General features: G+C 38.4%; 1 protein-coding gene across 2 annotated transcripts in view; it reads right to left on the bottom strand.

Annotated features, from left to right (window-relative positions):
• Positions 1–14,475, bottom strand: part of ATR (ATR checkpoint kinase) — a 243,727-nt gene that overhangs the window by 154,473 nt on the left and 74,779 nt on the right. The window lies entirely within an intron of this gene.

Genomic DNA, 14,475 nt, shown 5'->3' with positions numbered 1-14,475 from the left:
CCTACAAAAAAAAAACTGCTTACCACGCACACTATATGATAAAGAGAACTATGTTCTTCATCAAAGGAACTTGAGAGAGTGTCTGTGTGCTGGGTTGAGGGAAAAGAAAATTCATAGAATTTTAATGTTCTCACCAAGTCATTGGTTGAAGAAGTATATTGTCACGTCCGTGGCCGATGAAAACCAGCCTCAGACAGATAGCCGAACAGTTAACTCCGAGGCAGCAGTTCAAACTTAGCGGCATATTTTTGGTGTGCATGGGACAGGGGAGAACGGAGGTCTTACCTGTACGAGAACACGAGGTCTAATCCGAAACCCACAAAACAAAGAAACACGGCACAATAATAAAATGCACAATAAGTGATTTTAATGAAAATAAAGCACGGAAATAAAATGGATGCGAGGTAAAACTATAAATCCTACGGTGAGGGACCGTCCAGACTGACACAAAAAAAAAAGACAGGGGGTAAGATTAAATAAAATTAAAAGAAAAACCCCCCTCACCCCCCCCCCCCCCCCCCCTTTGATTTGGCACTCAGCTCTGGCCTCGACGAGTACTTTATTTCTTGCTTTCTTATTTCTTGCATTGCTTTCTTGGTCGGTCGCCAAGAGGACCGCGTGTCAAAGCGCCCAAACAATGACGCCGGTCAAACACGCCAGCACACTGAGCCGTGGAGCAGGCAGCCAAACGCCCCCCCCACTCGATCCCGGCCCAGACAGCACAACCCGGTCCTTAGCTCCCTCAAAGAGCACTGAGTCAAAACAACATCCCTGGCACCAACGCTGCAAAGTTTTCTGGGCTCCGAACAGTTCTCCTCAAGCGCACACGAAAAACGCAACCCCCCACCACAAAGTCAGCACCAGATAGAGAGCAAGAGGGAGGGACGCACCTTCCTTTTTCCCCTCGCCGACGTCACTCCCCGACCAATCCACACGCCCCATTACATCATTCCATATGCTGTCAACCAACGACGAACTTCGGGGCGTGGCCTATGTCAAAATCCCTTGGAGGCGGAGTCTAGCAGTTGTGGAAGTGTAACTCAGTGTAACTTATTAATTGGCACTGGTAACTTATTAATTAACCTGGTAACAAAGCAGATACATTTTACATGCAAACTCTGTTAAAGATGAGTTTGTAAATGAGTGTCAGAATGTGCATGAACATGGTAATCTCTTGAAACACCTGGTCAAGGCCCCAGGCTAGAGCACCCCCCCTACTGTGTAAATGGAAATCACAGCAGGAGGGGAGCGAGCTGATGCCAGGACTCGGTGCAATGCATGACCTCGGGGCATCAGCGGAGAGAGGATTAAGTCCAGTTTGGCGATATAACCGAGAGCAAACGTTGGGTAAGGACTTGTCACGAGAAGCGCTGACCGACGGCAGTGGCGGACGAACACCAGCCGAACGAGAAGGACCAAGCGAAAAGAGTTAACCTGATCCATTATATTATGCGGTATTATTTGGTAAATGGAATGAAGTGAATAACCAGTTAATAAACCAGATCTTTTGTAAACCTGTGTCCGGTCATTGGAGTCCTGAGTCTCTCAGCTACAAATTCTTCTACAATTTGGAGGCACCGCTGACATCAATTGTACGAACAAGTCTTTAAAAAAAAAAGGTGAGTGTGTCTTGTTTTGTCCAATATGATTACGAACTTGGGAATAGTTATGTTGTATATACATGGAGGATTTGTGTGGGACTTGCGATTGTCCATAGGTAATACAAGGATGAAACGACTGTAGCAATTTATTCGTGTTTTTTTTTTCTAAATGATTTCTGTAAATACGTATTTTTGCGCTGGTCACTAAGGGTCTTACTGTGACCTGGGAGCAAACGGAGCAAGCGTGCACCTTGCGACCGTTTGCTTCCAGGACGTGTAAGGCCGGTACACTCGTTTACCCACCCGCACACGTATAAAGTACTTCTTTTTTTTTGCACTTGTTCAAAGCACTCGACTTGCTCGGCGCTCGGCGAGCGACAGGGAACCGGGAAAGGGAATTATATTTATATATATATATATTTCCAATATGGTATTGCGACAAAAAGGCTTATATCTTTGGAAACGACTGGTCGGATTTAGACAAATTAAAACTCGTTCGATCAACAAATAAATTCATGACAGACAATCCCACCTAATGCCGGTCCAGAATTACTATGAAAGATGGCGATTGGGAAAAAATTGCATACCAACACTCCCTCACTGTCCCTCATTGTCCCTCATGTCCATTCCGGCACCCTGTCTCTTGCTCCCGTTTTTTTCCCTCCCTTTACTTCCCATTGGCGGACGTTTTGCGAGAAGCAAAGCGTTTTGCAGGAAGATCAATAGCATGGGTGAAACAAAACCAGTGCTGTTGTGTTGTTTTTTGGACGAAATTTGCCAGATAAATAGCATGGGTGACACGACGAAATGATTGGATTTTGGTTCAGGTCCGAATCCAGATCCGGCCTATCAGTGGGATACAAAACATAAACTGGTCACCAAGGCGGAGATATAATAATAATAATAATTCTGTATTATTTAGTTAACCAGTTTGTGTGAAACCTCAACCTAAATATAAAAATTGATCTGCTTGGTGTTAGTTTAAGGGCTGTTCCAAATTTATCCTGATTATGAGAGATAATTACAGGAAATGTGTACTGTTCTTGTTTGGAGATTATGAGACAAAAACAGCAGAGTGGGAATCGGCAGACAATGGAACAGCTAGCGACGAGTGTTTTGTGAGTAATAACCACTCTCTGGTCGAGGCTCATAGAAAAAATTGATACTTATTGATTTGGCACGCTTACAATAGATATTAATGGCGAGGGTTCTGTGGTCGTTCGTTTTGGCTTTGCGAATGGACCAAACCATTGCATGTAAATAGGAGGGGGGTTCTGTGGTCGTAACTGCCACGTGGTTTCAAAGTTTTTGTTGTTGCTTGCACGCATGTTTTTTTTTGCAAGCACGTACGGGCAAGCACGTACGTGCGGGCACGCCCTAGTATATATAAATAGAGGTAATATTGAGTTACGGAATTAATTACTTTCAACAATGCAAAGGGTAAACCAAGAAGTTGAATGATATGATTGGATATTCTTCACACTCAGGAAGAAGTTGAATGATATGATTGGATATTCTTCACACTTATGAAAGAAGTTGAATGATATGATTGGATATTCTTCACACTCAGGAAGAAGTTGAATGATATGATTGGATATTCTTCACACTCAGAAGTTGAATGATATGATTGGATATTCTTCACACTTATGGAAGAAGTTGAATGATATGATTGGATATTCTTCACACTTATGAAAGAAGTTGAATGATATGATTGGATATTCTTCACACTCAGGAAGAAGTTGAATGATATGATTGGATATTCTTCACACTCAGGAAGAGGTTGAATGATATGATTGGATATTCTTCACACTCAGGAAGAAGTTGAATGATATGATTGGATATTCTTCACACTCAGGAAGAGGTTGAATGATATGATTGGATATTCTTCACACTCAGGAAGAAGTTGAATGATATGATTGGATATTCTTCACACTCAGGAAGACGTTGAATGATATGATTGGATATTCTTCACACTTATGAAAGAAGTTGAATGATATGATTGGATATTCTTCACACTCAGGAAGAAGTTGAATGATATGATTGGATATTCTTCACACTCAGGAAGAGGTTGAATGATATGATTGGATATTCTTCACACTCAGGAAGAAGTTGAATGATATGATTGGATATTCTTCACACTCAGGAAGAGGTTGAATGATATGATTGGATATTCTTCACACTCAGGAAGAAGTTGAATGATATGATTGGATATTCTTCACACTCAGGAAGACGTTGAATGATATGATTGGATATTCTTCACACTCAGGAAGAGGTTGAATGATATGATTGGATATTCTTCACACTCAGGAAGAAGTTGAATGATATGATTGGATATTCTTCACACTCAGGAAGAAGTTGAATGATATGATTGGATATTCTTCACACTCAGGAAGAGGTTGAATGATATGATTGGATATTCTTCACACTCAGGAAGAAGTTGAATGATATGATTGGATATTCTTCACACTCAGGAAGACGTTGAATGATATGATTGGATATTCTTCACACTTATGAAAGAAGTTGAATGATATGATTGGATATTCTTCACACTCAGGAAGAGGTTGAATGATATGATTGGATATTCTTCACACTCAGGAAGAAGTTGAATGATATGATTGGATATTCTTCACACTCAGGAAGACGTTGAATGATATGATTGGATATTCTTCACACTCAGGAAGAGGTTGAATGATATGATTGGATATTCTTCACACTCAGGAAGAAGTTGAATGATATGATTGGATATTCTTCACACTCAGGAAGAGGTTGAATGATATGATTGGATATTCTTCACACTCAGGAAGAAGTTGAATGATATGATTGGATATTCTTCACACTTATGAAAGAAGTTGAATGATATGATTGGATATTCTTCACACTCAGGAAGAAGTTGAATGATATGATTGGATATTCTTCACACTTATGGAAGAAGTTGAATGATATGATTGGATATTCTTCACACTCAGGAAGAAGTTGAATGATATGATTGGATATTCTTCACACTCAGGAAGAGGTTGAATGATATGATTGGATATTCTTCACACTCAGGAAGAAGTTGAATGATATGATTGGATATTCTTCACACTCAGGAAGACGTTGAATGATATGATTGGATATTCTTCACACTCAGGAAGAGGTTGAATGATATGATTGGATATTCTTCGCACTCAGGAAGAAGTTGAATGATATGATTGGATATTCTTCACACTCAGGAAGAAGTTGAATGATATGATTGGATATTCTTCACACTTATGGAAGAAGTTGAATGATATGATTGGATATTCTTCACACTCAGGAAGAAGTTGAATGATATGATTGGATATTCTTCACACTCAGGAAGAGGTTGAATGATATGATTGGATATTCTTCACACTCAGGAAGAAGTTGAATGATATGATTGGATATTCTTCACACTCAGGAAGACGTTGAATGATATGATTGGATATTCTTCACACTCAGGAAGAGGTTGAATGATATGATTGGATATTCTTCGCACTCAGGAAGAAGTTGAATGATATGATTGGATATTCTTCACACTCAGGAAGAAGTTGAATGATATGATTGGATATTCTTCACACTTATGGAAGAAGTTGAATGATATGATTGGATATTCTTCACACTCAGGAAGAGGTTGAATGATATGATTGGATATTCTTCACACTCAGGAAGAAGTTGAATGATATGATTGGATATTCTTCACACTCAGGAAGAAGTTGAATGATATGATTGGATATTCTTCACACTTATGGAAGAAGTTGAATGATATGATTGGATATTCTTCACACTTATGAAAGAAGTTGAATGATATGATTGGATATTCTTCACACTCAGGAAGAAGTTGAATGATATGATTGGATATTCTTCACACTCAGGAAGAGGTTGAATGATATGATTGGATATTCTTCACACTCAGGAAGAAGTTGAATGATATGATTGGATATTCTTCACACTCAGGAAGAAGTTGAATGATATGATTGGATATTCTTCACACTCAGGAAGAAGTTGAATGATATGATTGGATATTCTTCACACTCAGGAAGAGGTTGAATGATATGATTGGTTATGCTATGAGCCAATTGATTAAGGAAAATATTTTGTGATGGCCATATTGGCAATTTCGTGGCCATATTCGTGGCAACTCAGTTAGTGCCACTGCACCTTTAAAATGCATCCCTGCGTTCATTTTTCGATCGATTGAGTTGAAATTTTGAACAATCGGATCTGGACTGTCGTTGTTAACGACTCTGGCATGCACTCGTCCAATCAGGATGGAGCGGTATGGTCCCCGGATCATCACTGCCCGCAGTTTTTAATTAATTTTACTTTCCTCTTGGTCATATAATTTTGAAGACATGCATGTCATGATAGAGGAAATGTTTGTTCTGTTGAACGGAATAAATGTTGTTTATTTGAGTGGGTGTGTATTTTTGTATATTTTGGATATATTTTCACGACTAATTCCAGTTAACATCCTGCAAAATTTGCTCGTTTGCTGGCCGAGTCGAAATTGCGTTGAGTTTCTATGGCATGCGCCATTAAAAGCGCTGTGTAATGGTTGAGCTCCCTTTATTTCGTTTTGGTCATGCGGATGAGCAGACAAAGTGACATATGCTGCGGCTGGAGCAGTAGAAGCGATGTTTTAATTGAAATGATGTAATTTAATTCAACGTGGTAGGTGGGCAACACCACAAAGCATACCTCTTTTAAGGTGTGTATAAACCCATGAACAGTTCAGCAATCAATACGATGCTGAAATGATGTAATTTAATTAAACGTGGTAGGTGGGCAACACCACAAAGCATACCTCTTTTAAGGTGTGTATAAACCCATGAACAGTTCAGCAATCAATTAATTTAATTAAACGTGGTAGGTGGGCAACACCACAAAGCATACCTCTTTTAAGGTGTGTATAAACCCATGAACAGTTCAGCAATCAATACGATGCTGAAATGAGTAATTTAATGAGTAATTTAATGAGTAATTTAATGAGTAATTGAATGTGTAATTTAATTGTGTAATATGGTCGACCTTGGGTTTGTTTGGGTTTTGTTGTTTATTTTTGTGGGTGGGTATTTTTGTGTATTTTGGATATATTTTCACGGCTAATTCCAGTTAACATCCTGCAAAATTTGCTCGTTTTCTGGCCGAGTCGAAATTGCGTTGAGTTCCTATGGCATGCGCCATTAAAAGCGCTGTGTAATGGTTGAGCTCCCTTTATTTCGTTTTGGTCACGCTGATGAGCAGACAAAATGACGAATGCTGCGGCTGGAGCAGTGGAAGCGATTTTTGAATTGTTCAATGATTATTCGATATTGTTATGACTTATAGTCAATAGGTATACTAAGTGGCCATGAGGTAGCCTGTTGCTATGTACAGTTTTATTCTATTGTTGATTATACCACATAGCTGTGGTGATAAAGGAAATGTTCGTTTTAAATAGATGATTATGATATGACCATGACTATAAAATCATGATGATTATTATGAATGATATCATAGGGTTCAAATGCAGAATGATTGCATGAACTTGGGAAAGAACTTTCAAGCCCTATGGGATAAATTGGGTGTTACAAGCGATGGAGCTTCAAAATTTAGCATGATTGAAGGAATTTTACAGTCTTATTTCAGGAGTTTTACGAAATTTAAATTGCCAAGAGATTTTGGGTACTATTAAAGGAAAAAATGATGAGATATTTTTTCCAATGAACTTTAATATCTGCCATCCATTTTGGCTGTCTCACGAATGAAGGATGAGTTGCCTTTAGTGGTTGCAAAGAAAATTTGTGGAGACCAGGCAAAATGGGGAAATATGTCAGATATGACCCTAGGACAGGACGGTGATTCATCAATTGACATGAGGTACGAACCAGAGGTGACGACCGATGAGTCGATCTCAGTCAATGGATGGACCTGTCCTGACATCATTGGGGAAAGGGCTTATGCAAGGAGTCATTCAAAATGATTAATTTGATTTATTGATGAATATTGATGAATTAATTGAAATTGAATAATTGATTGAATTGTTAATTGATTGAATCTAATTGATTGAATTTAATTGCATAAATTGAACTGAATAAATTGAATTGAATATATTGATTGTTTGATTGATGAAAATGCGGTCTCAAGAAAGAAGCTTTGATATATTTGCGAGATATTATCAATGTGGAGACAACCTGGGAAAATTGAGCAAGGTGGTGAGTTTATATACAGATATATATGTGCGGTTACCATTGTGTGATTTCCCCGTCAAACAGAGCGGACACCTGAGGATTCACCCATTTCATACTGACCCTCCGGCTCATCTGCAAATACTGATCTGTGAGATTGGATTGTGCAAAAGCCACAGCTGAGGGAGATTCTCTGGAAATCACCGTGTGAACAGGTGGAGAGATCCTTCCTGGAGGTACGAGTGAAGCTTTAGAGGAACCTGGAACAAGCTACAACACATCCAACGCTACTTTGATAAAAGGCAGAATGGGAAATGGAGCCTGCAAGAATACACAAGGACAACCAGAAATTCCACAAAAAGGTACTTGTACACATCATATGTACGACCGTTATGGTGCCGAAGCTATAAGGCAGGTCGAGAATTGGTATTTGTGGACAAAGGGACATGATGAGGAGTTTCCAAGAGATGGTACATTTGAGCGAAGTCGATTGGAAAGATTGGAACAAAGATTGAAAGCCAAGAAGAGACAGAATCTAACGGTAGACTGGCTTGCATTCCATCTTTGGGATGGTGAATCCAGACAACGGGAACAGCAAGAACGGATAACGGATCTAGAACTTAAAATAAAAAGGATACAGGATACAGTGGAGGAGACAAATGCACAACTGCCCTCGAAATTAGGAATGAAAGTGACAGTTGTCCCATCAGATTTCCAGTCGTCTCCCCAAAAAGGACGGTACAGAGAATTTTTTCGTGTTTCAGGAGATAACGAGAGATTGCAGTGGCAACTCAGGGATGTAGAGATGCAGCCCAGCAATACAAGTGCACAGTTGCACAGATCAGACAACGACAGAAACCGGTGTTTCAAGTGTGGACGGATGGGACATTGGAAAAGAGGATGTCCGTATACCAAAAGGAAGACAAGTTAATAGGGTAAACCAAGATCAAGGGTACCAGTGCTGACCGATACCTCAGACAATGATTAGGCCTTCATTGCGACAAATCCCAAATGACGATTGGCCTCAACAAATTAGATTACTGGACAAACATGAATAACTGTCGATGATTCTTGGGTCTGAAAAGTTTTTCGGAGCAAGAATTATTAATTTTTTCTTTTGCTTGTAAGCAAATTGATAATTAATTGATCACATGCCGAAATTGGATCTTTTATGTTGGGCACACAATTTTAAATTTACAAAGTTGGAACAATTGCTTTGCAAATTTTTGAAACCAAGTGACAAGGGTCACGTCATGATCAGGTGGGAATTTCGGACTAGTGTTCCGCATGATTGATAAGTCAGTGGTCGACTGACATGTAAATGGGTGTGTAGTCAAATTTGGATAAATTATTGTGGGAACTGAAAGGGTAATTTCAATGTGACATCATAGGGGTTTTTCTAAGAATAAACTTTTTGGTCCATTTGTGTATTAGCATTTCTAAAATTGAAGGACAAATTTTATGAAATTGAAATAAAATTGACACCCATCTTGATCTGTAAATAATAGTTCCAACGCAAACAAATACGCATAATGCATGTGTGTGTGTATTTTTTGTGTGTCATGTTAGTGTTTTTTATTGTTTTGTGTATCAATCTTACAAGATTGTTGACACCGACAGTGTGCCTGTCTGGAAATGGATAGTTTTATGTGGATGGGATTGAATATGCAGAGAATCCGTAAAATAAAATAGAAATAAAATTTGATTATGAACATTATCTCTTTTGTCAAGGGAGATGGAATATAAAGATTTGATGTGTTGGGTTATGAACAGCCATTCATTGATAGTAATTTCAGTGATAGTGAAAATTGGGAGTAATCTTGAGATTCCATTTTGATAGAATTTATATGAGAATCAAAGCTATTTATGGATATGAGCTTCATAAAAATGTGGGAGTACAAAATTAGCCAAATTTGGGAGAGGTCTTACACTGACTTCCCAGAGTACTCTGCTCACGGATTTTTATATATATAAACTTGAATTTTATCAGCATATAAATTGTGCTGTATGTATGGATGTGTTTTAGGCATAGATGATATGGGAAAATAGTAAAGAAAATTTTGCTGGTTTGAACTATTGTGGGTTTTCAGTTCTGGAGTTTAAACAAAGTCACTGGTTAACAGATGAGAAAGGATAGTAAATAAATTATTCGCTGCTGGGCAAATTAAGTACGATATTACTAAGACTTATGAGAGCTATTGTTCCGCCTTACAGCAGTGGAAAATTATTGGGAAAAAAAATTAGATCCAACATAATGAATCTATAAAAGAATGTGATAGGGATAATATCCTCAATTTGTACTAATTATTTGATTGTGGGTAAAGGAATTAAGTTATCGTAGTGGATTGTTAACAGCAGCCTGAAAATGTCCTGAGAGGGTGCATCCATGTAATCAGAAATCCCAGATTTGTTTTTTACAAACAACATTTTGGTAGAGGTCTTGTGTGGAACACTTCCTTGGTAGATAAAAAACGGTACTGCATGCTGGCAGCCACTTTTGCGGCCAGTTGGGCCAAACAAATTGAGAGGAAATTGTAGTTAAATACGTAAGTTACACATGGCTATTTGAAGAAAAAAAAAAAAAAAAAAAAAAAAAAAGGAAATTTGTTGAGATGGGAAACATTTTTCGAAGGTTTATTAAGGTGTTATAATATGACATGTGGCAAGGCAAACTATTGGATGGGAAAATTAGATCTGGCTATAGAATAAATTTATTGACCCCTTGAAGTTAATTCTTCGAATCATTGTTTCACTGGCATTTTTTGTTCAAACTGGAAATAGTTTGGTAGAGCTTTGGTTAAAACCTTTGGTTGCGGTATCTTGGAACGAAATGATAAACCATAGGAGATTGATAAGAATAGAAAAAAAGATGGACCCAAAATAGAAAGTTGGATTCATGCCCCTCATTGCAAACAAGCACATGGGGCTAAGGTGGACGATCCCACAGAAAATGAGGCTGCACCTAGCAGCCCAGCAGAACATTCAGTGGTAGATAAATGATATTCGTGATTTACAGTCATTTGAATTACATTTTAACACCCCTTGCATTGATAAACATTACATTTTCAACATGTGATATTCCTACTTGGGATAGTGACATTTATTTGCCTACATGACATACAATTACCTGCTGATATTAATACAACATGAGTGAAAAATGTATCACAACTACACTCATGATCAGGGGATTGAGTTCAACCCCGGGAGATAGGGGGATCAGGGTAAGACAAATAATCTGATTATGTTACATATTAAGGGATTTTCTTTATTTACCTTTTAGGAAGCTTGTTAGTTTGGTATATAATGTTAAATGTCATCGACATATAACTATGTCATAGGTATGAATATATACAAGGAGTAGCAGACTTGTTTGTTGGTTTAGTAGTTATATTGGCAATTGTTTTAGTGGTGGCTTGCTTGAAAGCCTTAGTGACGGTGTGTTTGAATAAGGTAACCAACAACACGATGATAACGCATGAAGTGACAAATGAGGAAAGAAATGTGGAACCAGAAAAGGAAGACTTTTATGGCGACATAAACAGTAGAATTAAGATAATGGCATAACGACAATGTTATGAGTTGTGTCAATTACAATATCAGTGAACTCATATCACCACGAGTGACACACTATTGGGAAAAAAAAGAGGGAAAAGAAAAAGTGGAGAGGAATTATGGTAATAATACATTATGCTTAATTTGTTGGTTTGGGAAAATTGTTGTTGGGAATTAGGTATTCCCGTTTGTGATTGTAATCATATACAATTTATTTTCTTAGAGTAGTGCTAAAATACCTGCATGAGTTAATTTTTGAACTATATGAACCTGCAAGCAATTGTGAATGCTATTCTTAGTTTAGTAGTGAAATACATACCTGATTGAATATTATTTGTGTGACGCATATAAATGAATATAACTTTTTGAATGTGTTAAGGAAAAACAACAAATTGTTGAATGTGAAACTGTCGGAAGATATACATGATTATGCTGTTTCATGGTAAGATGTACCCTATCTGATTCAGTGTGTGCGGAAAGCAGATTCAGATGTGACTGAGCATAAGGATAAGACGAGATCACATTTTGAAGGGAGTGCTAACGGAATTGGGAAGAAGTTCGAGAAAGAAAATTTGTGGCTAAAAAATGAAGTTAATCATGGCATACACCCTCTTTCTCAAAGAATGATGAAGACATTCTCCCGTGTAACTTGGAGATGAATGCTTACCTTCACCAAGGAAATTTATGTGACCATTTGCCTGGATCACACTGCAACATATGAAAGAAAGGCGATCACTTACTCTTGTTCGAAGGCTTCGAACATTCATCACATCAGAAGTTGCAGGACAACGACATTTTACCTGCAACCTCTGTGAAATGCGGGGACATATGTTATTACTTCACCAACTTCCGGGGAGCCAGCATGAAGCTGCAAACCAATGGCTGTGCCTTTTCACAACAGCTGTGCGCGATTCTGCGGGCCACGCCTGGTATGGACCATGGATGACCTGAACACCATGGTCCCAACATCATTGTGGATGCATCCGGCATCCCTGTTCCACATCTTGCTGGCCAATCAACGTCACACCAATACTTGCTGCCCACTCATAATGAGGGAGGAGGCAAGTTGACTACAACTGGGCGAAGGCCTTGTTCAAGGAATCATTATGGTTCACAGCAAAAAGTGGCAAGAATGCTACATGGAGAGAAGGGTCAGTCTATGACTCCGCAGTGTTACCACAACAGCGAAATCCTACACGAAGTAGTGCAGGAGCTATGAAGACATTAGGAGAAAATGTTTCATACCTGGATTCAAACACAAGTGATCAGCCCTTCCTTTCAAACAAAGTCAACATGTGTGTGGAGGCAAACGTTTTTTCCAGATGGTGCAGATGCTTTACAAAACTTGAAAATGAAGTGAAATTGTTGTATCTTGGTGATGGTGAAGTGTTGTTTTGAAAATATATTTGTGATGCAAATGCAATAGATTGAACAATATGGAAGAAGTCAATGACCAACGAAATGTTTTGTGATTCTTGCAGGATGACGGTGTATGCCTAAGGGAATTTGATTACCAAAGTTATGATTATTTACTTATACTTGTAATGATGTTTACTTGTAGTGATTGACTGTTTACTTATATTGATGTTTAGATTAATGGTTAATATAAACAAAACAAAAAAAAATGAGGGAATTGTGGAAGTGTAACTCAGTGTAACTTATTAATTGGCACTGGTAACTTATTAATTAACCTGGTAACAAAGCAGATACATTTTACATGCAAACTCTGTTAAAGACGAGTTTGTAAATGAGTGTCAGAATGTGCATGAACATGGTAATCTCTTGAAACACCTGGTCAAGGCCCCAGGCTAGAGCACCCCCCCTACTGTGTAAATGGAAATCACAGCAGGAGGGGAGCGAGCTGATGCCAGGACTCGGTGCAATGCATGACCTCGGGGCATCAGCGGAGAGAGGATTAAGTCCAGTTTGGCGATATAACCGAGAGCAAACGTTGGGTAAGGACTTGTCACGAGAAGCGCTGACCGACGGCAGTGGCGGACGAACACCAGCCGAACGAGAAGGACCAAGCGAAAAGAGTTAACCTGATCCATTATATTATGCGGTATTATTTGGTAAATGGAATGAAGTGAATAACCAGTTAATAAACCAGATCTTTTGTAAACCTGTGTCCGGTCATTGGAGTCCTGAGTCTCTCAGCTACAAATTCTTCTACACAGTTGTTCGGGAATGTTCGGCTTTCTGTCGGCAATGTCGGTTTCATGGCCGTTGTTGTTATTGGTGTTGTTGGCGATGAGGGATTTTATGGCTGGCCTTTTTCTTGTAAAAAAAAAAACAGAAGGGAAAATCACAGGAGGCATTTACATACTAGTGATTATCCTTATGCCATATTTAACTTAACACAAAAACCACCCTCTGTGTGGTGACATGCATACGCACTTAACCTGACAGGTTCGCTATTTATTACATCGAGGGTTCTTCTTCGCATCCATGGTCCACGCTAAAACCTATACTATCTTAACTCCACTATGGTATTTCTTCCCTACCCCCACAAACGCAACAATATTGATTTCATTACAAAGATTAGAACAAAGGCAAAAAGTGATTTTGAGAAGGATTTTTATAAGCTAACGAATAAGCCTGTGTTTGGAAAGACGAGAAAATGTTAGGCATCGTCAAAACATAAGACTACATCTTGGAAACAAGCATCCAAATTAATTAACAAAACGAGTTTTCAAAAATGGATGAACCTATTTAATGTATATGGGGACATCAATTCTTGACTTGTCAAAGTTGTTAATGTATGACTACTTCTACAACTTAAAGAATAAATATGTGCATGGGGTTAATCTGCTTTACATGGACAGAATAATGCACAGCGTTATTTTAGAAATCAAGACGGAAGATGTTTATGAGGATATGACACAAGACATCGGGAGTTACGACACACAATTACAGTCGTGGCCAAAAATATTGGTACCCTTGCACTTTTTTCAAATAACACAATTTTCTCTAAAAATACATTGAAATTGACAAAAGTATTTGGTCTCCACAATTCTTTCTTTCACTGTTAATATTACGGAACCTTTGTTTTTGATTCAGAATTAAATATATCCTTTTAAATCAGAAAATAAAAATAAATGGCAATGACAAAATTATTGGCACCCTAAACTTGATATTTGGTACCACGGCCTTTG

The sequence above is a fragment of the Myxine glutinosa genome, chromosome 2 (genome assembly GCF_964187855.1).
Source record: "Myxine glutinosa chromosome 2, kmMyxGlut1.1, whole genome shotgun sequence".
NCBI classification, from domain to species: domain Eukaryota; kingdom Metazoa; phylum Chordata; class Myxini; order Myxiniformes; family Myxinidae; genus Myxine; species Myxine glutinosa.
The sequence above is the reverse complement of the archived record's forward strand: the minus strand, read 5'-3'. Positions and strand labels throughout refer to the sequence as shown.